Source organism: Lygodium microphyllum, chromosome 26 (assembly GCF_053477565.2).
Source record: "Lygodium microphyllum isolate KBCC chromosome 26, Lygodium_microphyllum_v1.1.10, whole genome shotgun sequence".
Lineage (NCBI taxonomy): Eukaryota > Viridiplantae > Streptophyta > Polypodiopsida > Schizaeales > Lygodiaceae > Lygodium > Lygodium microphyllum.
The window spans coordinates 34404119-34414175 of NC_141160.1; positions in this window are offsets into that span (position 1 = coordinate 34404119).

A 10057-nucleotide genomic window follows, 5' to 3' on the forward strand; every position below is an offset into this window, starting at 1 on the left:
GCATCAATGCTAATTATTTATGAAACCTCTACCAAGTGTGAATGTAATGGAGCTCAAAATGAAATCTCAAAGCTAAAAAAAAGAGTATACCCAATATAACTAGCAATGGTAAGCATGTATGCATATGATCCAAGAGCATTCATGAGGAGCATAAAAGCATTTATTCCACTGATATTCAATGCATAAGCTTATTTCCCACTATGTATAATAGCAATAAATCTTCCAATGGCTGATCAAGGTAATCTCTAATTGATTTGTAGAGTGTTCTTGAGCATTAATACATCATCTCAGCATTGAAACTTCAATGCATAAGCATCAAATAAGCATAAACATCAAATAGTTTCCTACCCCAAATTGTGAACAATAAGTTTGTCCACAATAGTGAATCAATGTCTAATCACCTCTATCACAAATGGTGCTCAAGATGAAGTGTAAGATATCAAGAAGGACTCCCAAATGTTGGACAATGAGTAGGAGGAGTGCCAAAAGCCAATGGCCAATGCAACCAATGCAGGAACAGTCCCTAAAATTGTGCCACAATTTGCAAGCAAATCATTGATAAGAGCACTATTAAAGTGTGTGGCATTATCCGTCATGATACTGAGGGGGCAACCATATAGCAAGAGAACATGTGGGAGTAGAGAAAGGTTGCAACCATGAAGGCTATAGCATCTTTAGAGGGGACGGATTTAGTCCACTTGGTAGCAAAGTCAATGGTGACCAATATGTACTTATTACCCTTATTGGTGATTCCTAAGATTAGCTTGAATAAATCCAAGCCCCACTCAAACGGCCACCATCTAGTGCTAACGTGAAGTGGTAAGTACTTACTTCTCGTAGGCTTGGGTCCATATCTTTCATAAGCATCACAACTTTCAACATATCGCTTACAATCATTGAACAAACTAGGCCACCAAAGACCGAATTGTAAGACTTCAAAAGCAGTATTATGAGCTAAGTAGTGGCTACCTCTAAGATTAAAATGGGTGGATGACACAAAATCTTCAACTTCATGAGGGTGCATACATCTTTGAAGAACCATGTCTAGGCCTCGCGGCGATAAATTTGTCCTCCACGCAATTGATATGATATGCTCTTGAGTAGAAGATGATGATTGTTCCTTATAGATGCTTAGTGTGGAAATGAACCATGCCCCCAATAAGTTTGTGATATCCTTGTACCAAGCTGATACTATGTCCACTTGGAAAAGTGATTCAGTAACTCTGAAGAGATTGCTATGTGGAAAATATGGGTCAAGACCTTTGAACATTGGTGCTTCTTCGCTCATGATGCAACTAAGATGGCATGCCATATTATGGTGTTTTCCCAAACTAATCCATAACTTAAAATTGAATTTCTACAAAAGTAGCAACCATCTCCAAACATGACTAGAAAGTTGAGATGTGTTAAGTAAATATTTTAAAGCTTGATAATCTGAAATAATGACAAAATGGGTTTCTAAAAGATAATGTCCAAATTTCATACAAGTGTAAAAAATAAACAAATGCTTCTTGCTCAATTGTGAAATAATTGCATTTGGACTTATTTAGCAAATGACCAACATAATAGATAGGATGATCGATGTTGGTTGAGGAATCAAGTTGAGTGAGGGTAGCTCTTACTATTATAAGGCTTGCATCCATGTGGACATGCAAGGTCTTGGTCCAATGAGGGGTGATTAAGATGGGTGCTTGAGTAAGGCATCATCTAAGATACTTGAAGGCTTCATCCTCCTTAAGAGACCACTTGAAGGGGTATGAAGCACTGAGGAGTCGAGAAAGAGGATGGGCAATGTGTGCATATAGGTTAATGAATCAATGGCAATATCTAATGTGACTAAGAAATGAGTGGATTGACTTGGTTGATGTTGGAATATGCATTTTTAATATGGTGATTATTTTATCTAGATCAAGATGAGACCGTCAACCCAAACAATGTGGCCAAGCAAGGTTCCCTTGGTTACAAGGAATGACACTTATCTGGGTTTAGCCTTAGTCCTATTTCTCTATAGCTCAAATACCTTTTCAAGTTGCTAAAGATGTAGCTCCAAGCTTTCAAGTAGCAGCATTCCCTTGTCACCTAAGAAAACAAAAAAAATCATCTAGAAATATTTGAAGGAAATCATTAAGAAAGGGCTAGAAGATTACCCTCATATCCTATTGGAATGTGTTGGGTGTTGTTTTCAGCCCAAAAGCAAACTTGTTATATTGGAATGTTTCCCATTATGAAATGAAGGTGGTTTTTTTCTCGATCATATGGATGTATGCTACCTGGTTGTAGCCACTAAATCTATCCATGAAACTGTGGAGAGCATGACCAACTACATCTTCTAATACTCTATCAATATAAGGTAAAGGATAAACATTGCTGATAGTGGCCTTGTTTAATTCTCAAAAGACAACATAAATTCAATTTTTTCCATTATTTTTAGGAAAAATTATGACAATTGCAAGCTATTCCAAGTTCTATATGGATGTGATAATCTTTGTGTTGAGCATTTTATTTATTTCTTGCTTGACTTCTAATGCATATTTAGGAATAAGCTTATGTACACATCCTCGTACTTGATAGACATCACTCTGGAGTGGAATACCATGTTTGCCATACTGAGGATGAGTACCTAGAAGATTCTTGTAGGTCCATGCAAAAATTTCAAAGAAGTGGAAAAAAGAGATTACCTTTTCAATATGAGAAGGGAATTCCCATAGCCATGCTACTAGCAAGATGGGTTTTGGGACTTCTAGGTTGCCAATGTTGTATTCCCATAGCGTTGTCAAGCATTTTCATGAAATCAATAAACCCTAGTAAAACATCAAGTAGGTAGGATTTTTTGTGTTTAGATGTTTGTGTGATTGTTTGTTTTGTTGTGTTTTAGCTAAACTTTCTTGTGTTTGTCTAGAGTAACAATTGTTTTTGTTATTACTTTGGATCTCTTGTGCTTGAAAACTTGATTGCCTTGGTCGAGATTAGTTTTTCTTTGATAGATTGGAACTGGATTTTTAGTTCTAGCTACTAAACATCCTAAATCATGTGATTTTCTTGCCAAGATCTTTGCATATCACAGGGATTATGGGTTCAACACTTCACGTTGCACTTGTTACATACATTACACTTTGGGGTCATCTCCTAAATTTTTTTCAATTATTTCTATGCCATGGGTTGGGTTGATGCACATATTGCAGCATCATTGAGCACTAGCATATCATGATGCCCACTGTAGCTATATGCAGTAAATTTAGATGCACACACACTTGAGGGAGCACCTTTCATTGTACATGCACATTTCTTTGCACACACGAGAGTTTGGATTTTCATCACCATATTCAAAATTGCTGGATGAGTGGGAAAGGTGGTTGGCTAAGTTTGAGGATGGCGAAGGACACCTTCAATTATGAGGTGGGTTGTTTATCTTGTCAAATTCTTGAGGACCATTATTTCTTGAGTGTTTGTGAGATTGGGAGGGTGGAGCGAAGTGCAACAATTATTCTGAGTGATGAGAGGTGAGATTAAGGATCAAAATAATCAAAGAATTGTGTTTGTAATTTACGTGATGCATCGACGCTAGTAGATAGACTAGGCACAGTTTTTTAGTGCATTCATCTTTCCATGTGTTGAATGGATTGTGATGAGTGCATGATAAGTTTTGGATCTAAATTTCTTCTTAAATTCATATGTGATTTAAGCACAAAGTTCATTTACAAAGCATGGTTTCAACTAGGGCACATTGCATTTGATTACGAACCGGTTTTCCATATACAATATTTTCAAGTGGGAGATCAAAATTGCAACTCTTGCACAGGATTGCCTAATGTTTTTTTTTCGTGAGCTACTTGAGTCCAATATTCAAAATGACTATTGCACATATAGGTGGCAAGGATTAAAGATAAGTTGGAAGGTCCGAAGATGAATGATATGTCTACAAGAAATTGTCCATAGAGGCTTTAGTATAAGCCACAATTTCACTTGTGAGCCCGCATGCACATTTTCAAGATTTAAGCATGGAAGGTAGTAATGAAGCTTGCTCAGGAAACATCAGGGCCTCACCTCTACAAAACCATATTGCCGAATAGAGTGAAAACTCAGAGGAGAGAAAGGAAGGGTGATTGGCCAGGGACAGAGAAGAAACCTATGCAAAAAGTACCTCAACAAGCCCTTCCCCAGTTGCTCCAAACTATATCTATGGTCATAAATGTGATCCTTAGGAATATCATATGCAATCATTCCAGATTTTAAGGAATTATAGCAAAGCTTAAAAAGCATTAGAATTTAAACATAAAAGGAGGAGAAGTGCTATAAGTAAGTTTGAAGAACAAAAAACGCTACAATGAGAAAAGCAATAATGCTTTTCATTAACACACAAGCTTTAAGCGTTTTTGTTTTGTTTGTGGAAAAGTGGAAAACTATATAAACCCTCAAGGTTTAGAGCAAGAGGCCCATTGGATGCGATTAAAATTCCTTTCTTGTAATAGTTAAAGGAGTGTCACACCAAGTTAAGTCGCAAAAACAAGCTAAAGATTTTTTAGCAGAGCTTTGGTCCTTACGAGGTTCGTCGAACATTGTAGAAGTATCAAGTTTAGCAGACTTTGCAATTTTGTTGACAATATAAAGGTAAGCCCTATTGCTTGAGTATCTCTTATCGCTTTGTGTGTTTTTCTTTTACAGCTTTATGCGGCTTAAGTTTTTTTAGCAATTAGTTTAATTTTGAAACATTTACTTGTTGATTTAGTATGTAAACAAAGTCATATCTTTGAACCAATACTCCTTGATGTCTTGTTTTTGAGTTGCATGAGAGGATTATCTTTGATCATAGGTATGTGCAACCATGGGTGACCAATAAGCAATGGGTATGATCCTTCCATAGTTGGAATGTCTACTACAAGGAAAGACATATGGAGGTCTTGTTTTTTTCAGTATTATGTTAACTCTTCAACCACCATCCACTATGGCCCCTTTAATAGCGTGCCCTTTAATCTCAATCTAAAGACATGGGCTACGAGAGTCAACAATGATAGAAATGTCTAACACTAGGTGACAATTGACACTAGTAGATATTGGGTAGCTTGGGGAAGAGAGAGGTGAAGCCACTTACCATTGCAAATTTCATGGAGCAAAGCTTCACTTGGCAACCAATTATCAAGGGCCTTGGCCATCCTTATTGTCAGGGATGGATGACATAACTGCTCTTGAGTTTTCCAAAAATCCTTTTCTATAACATTGTAGCCTTCCCACTATTTTGGTGCCTCAATAATAGCCTTCCTTGGGAAACATAGTGAGCACTTTTCTCTTGCTACAAATTCATTTACTAATATTGGTGGGTCAAAGTTTCCTAAGGGGACATTATCTAAATTTTTTTGTGGAAATTGTGGATTTTCTAAGGAGGAAGTGGAGGGAATACATGGGGAGATCTCTACAAGATTAGAAGGATTTTCAAGGGCCTCTTCTTATGCTCGTGTGAGAACAGCCACCAAGGGCACATGTGTGCTAATGGTAGGGGGAGTGATATCAATCAAGTTTGTGATTTGAGGTGCTTAAGTATTGTTGGTTTTGGGACAATCTTGAGCATAGTAGTCACAAGAACTTGGGCAAAACTAGCACAGAGGTGTCTCTTCTAGAATGGTGCATCTATTTTGATGATGTATGTTCTCCTCACCTATAGCACAATATGGGGCAATCAGGGGGGCTAGTGAGGGGCCCTAGGTCTTACGGAGTGTGGTAGCGAAAGAGGTAGTATATGCCAATGGAAAAGGAGTGGTTAGCAAAGGAGGATTCGTGGAGTATGAAAAGGTGCAATGAAAAGGTGCTAGTGAGGGGCCCTAGGTCTTATGGAGTGTGGTAGCAGAAGAGGTAGTATATGCCAATGGAAAAGGAGTGGTTAGCAAAGGAGGATTTGTGGAGTGTGAAAAGGTGCAGTGAGATGCTAAGTAATCAGAACTATTGCCTTGCTGTAATTGAAAAACTTCAAGTGTAACTTGGTAAGAAAGATAGGGGGTGCAAGTGGACTTATTGGACTTACTTGGGGGAGTGGTTTCAATCCCTTAAGGTAGTAACATTCACAATATTCATGGCCCATCTTGCAACAAAATCTATAGGATTTACACTGAAAAAGAGCACTCACTTAACACATGCCCTTTGTTGTTGACTATGGGTACACCAAGGAGCAACAACCATTATGCTAGAAGTAGCTACTCTCTTGAGTTTCTCAATCTCTTTCCTCAAGAGCTCTATCGCACGTTGCTCCTCCGTTTGTGTTTTCTCCATTTTTAAGGCCTCTAACTCACATGCTAATTGTGCAACAACATCATTAAAATTATGCAATGATGATAGTAAGAGCATACTAGATTGTACGGAGAGCTTGCATACATTCTCAATCTTTGTTGCTGCCAAACTATTGAAATGTATCTAGGCTAGTAGTGGCATCCAATACTTCATGAATCTTTTATTGAGTGCTTGGTGGAAGCACTCTAATAACCCATTACTATACCATGAAGTCCCCCGGGTAAGTACACTACTAATACTTTTGCTCATGTGAGGAGATTGGGGACCATATCTTCATTTGTGTACTTTAATGAGTTGAGATATTGGATTATGCGACCCTTGTAATTGTCAAAGTTTTAGAGGGAGAGAAAGACACTGACACTAAGAGAAACCCATACATTGAGAGTAGAGTGCTCTCATGTTCTTCACCTTTATTATTTCGAATCCATAGACTTAAGTCTAGTCACACACTACATAATAATCTAGTTACTAATGGACTATGTCACTAACTATGGTTGAGTCTCCGACTCATTTATTACAATACACATGGCAAATGATGACAGCCAAGACTATAGCTATCAAGATAGAGTTGGTGATGGTGATCATGAGCTTGAATCTCAACACTCCCCCTCAAGCTCAAACTAATTGTTGCACTCCAAGTAACTCCCTAAAGAAATACACAAACTTCTATTTACCAAGTGATTTGGTAAAGATATCTACTATGTGGTCTTTTGTCTTTACATGAAGTAGATCAATCTATCTAGCAAGTACAGTCCCCTCGATGAAGTGGTAATGAACCTCTATGTGTTTGGATCTAGCATGATAAATAGGGTTGCTAGGCAACATCACACTACTAAGATTGTCACAATGCAATGTGACCTTCAAGTCTAGTTGTATACCCAAGTCATGTAGCAGTTTCACAAGCCAAACTACTTCACATGCTACTATGACTGCACCCCTGTATCCTGCCTCTATAGTACTAGATAAAGAAATGGTCTGCTGCTTCTTACTATTCTAGTTGATCATACTACTTCCCAAGCTAAAAGTATAACCGTTGGTTGACCTTCTGCCATAGGCACAACCAACCCAATCTACATCTGTATAACCTATTAAGTCAAGTGACTTTCCATGCTCATAAAACAACCCATAATCAGCAGTACCCTTCACATCCCGCATAATCCTCTTAACTGCATCTAAAGGTGGCTTATGAGGCTTCTGCATAAACTAGCTAATCAGCCCAAAAACATGACTGAGGTCAAGATGAGTGATAGTGAGATAAGTCAGGCTACCCGCCATTTGTCTATACACAGTGACATTCTCTATTTCATTCCCAACATCAATTGCAAGTTTGGCATTCTGATCCAATGGTGTTTCCATGGATTTACACTCCATCATGCCATTTTTCAACAACATATCATGAGCATATTGTTTTTGCAATAGCCATATACATTGAGGTGTAGACACAACCTCAATCCCAAGTATTTTAGCTCTCCAAGATCCTTCACCTTGAATTCAGCCTATAACCATGACTAAATTTCAGCAATGCCATGATCATCATCTCCATTGATGATCAAATCATCCACATAAATCACCAAGAAAACATAACCATTCTCTATTTTTTTGTAAACAAGCTATGGTCTGCATGACCCATCTGAAAACCAAGCTGTTGTAAATAAGTATCGATATGAGTATTCCATGCTCTCGATGCTTGTTTCAGTGCATACAATGCCTTTTTCGGCTTACATACATGTGTTGCATAGTCAAGGTGTACATAGCCCTCATGCTATTCCATATACACCTCCTCAAGCAAGTCACCATTTAAGAAAGCATTTTTGACATCCACCTACCCCATAACTTCCATCCCTTAGAAACTACTAATGCAATGACTATTCTTCAAGTTGCCATCTTTGCAACTGGGCTAAAAGTCAGATCATAGTCTAAGCCATACTACTATGCATATCCCTTTGCAACTAGCCATGCTTTATACCTTTCCAATGAACCGTTTGACTTGCATTTCACTTTATAAACCCATCTATAGCCAATGGGTGTTTTTCCTTTAGGCAAACTAACCAAATCCCATGTTTCCTTTTCAACTAATGATGCATATTCTTCATCCATGGTAGCACACCAATTTTCATCTACAACATTTGCCTCATTGAACTTCATAGGCTCTCTATAACATGACACTTTAGTCTTATATGCATAATGTCTGGCTGAATACTCAGTGTATGTAAGCCTATCAACTAGTTTCCTGACCCTTTTTGACCTTCTTAGCTGCAGTTCACTCTGCACTTGCCTCTCATGAGGCAACACATACCTACTTTGTCTTACACCAAGCGTCATAACTCATGGTATGCCCAATTCACTATCAAGACTATCACTTCCAGGTGACTCATATCCAACTACAAGTGGGCCAATTATATCATCAAACATCTTCTCTTTACATTTATCTAGTCTCCCCCTCACTGACATATCTGTGTCAGTGGATGCAGAAACATGATTGTGCAGTCGTCATGTCCAAGGACTAATAGTAAAAGAACCATCACCTGTAGGTCCACTCATGGTAGTACTAGTTGAAGGATAATTTTTAGCATGAGTAGGGCTAGCTGGTCCATCAGAAACCACTGAATTCAGACCACCATACCATGATGTTGGCTCATCAAACACAACATCCCTCTTCTAATCAAGGTCTCTCGAGCGGACAGATTATAACACTTGTAGGCCTTTCTATCTTGTGCATAGCAAAGAAAGACACTATTTATAGCTTTCATATCTAGCTTCTTTCTCTTTTCATTAGGTACATGCACGTAAGCAATGCAACCAAACACTTTAAGGTGGCTGATATTGGGCTTGTGCCGATACAATTTCTCATACATAGTCAAGTCATGAATTCTAGTTGTAGGTGTTATTTTCAGTACATAAACAATAGTGCCAATTTCTTTAGTCTAATAAGCATTTGGCAAGTTCTTTTCATTAAGCATTGCCTTGGCAGCTTCCATAAGTACATGATTCTTTCTCTCTACCACACCATTCTACTATGGTGTGTAACTGCATGTGTGCTACCTTTTTATGCCATATTTTACCAAGTACTTGTCAAACTCTCTAGAGATATATTCTCCACCTCCATCAGATCCCTAGCATGAGATATAACATCCAAACTCATTTTTAGCATGTGTCTTTAATTTTTGAATATGTCAGGTACCTCATTCTTTTGCTTCAAGATATATAGCCATGTATATATGTTGAAATCATCTATAAATGACACATAATACCTGGCACCACCAAAAGATGCATTATGGGTAGGACCCCATACATCCAAATGTATCAACTACAAAGGCCGATAACTATTTTTGACATGGCACATAAACGAAAACCTTTCTTGTTTTCCAAATTGACAGCAAGCAGAACATGCATGTCCTAGATCAGTGTACTTAAACTTTGACAGACCAAGTACAACCTACTTTTGCTACATATTTTTTAGCATGTGAACATTGATATGACCAATGTGTTATTGTTGAAGTTTATGTAGCTTATGTTGTGGAAGTGAGAAATGCATTTGACTTTCCTCAAGAGTTTAAAATGTCATATATGACAAGGTTTTACCAAAAATTATACCATTTTTTATGTCAATACACTTGATTAGTGACTGTTTCTATAGAGACCATAACTTGAAATGTTGTGAAAGAGGAATCCCTCAATAGATAAGGATGAAGAACTAGGGTTATTCACAAGCTTTTGTACCTGCAATTAAAAGCATCACTTGCAATCTTCCTAAGGGAAGTGCAAGTCCCCCACCATTGAG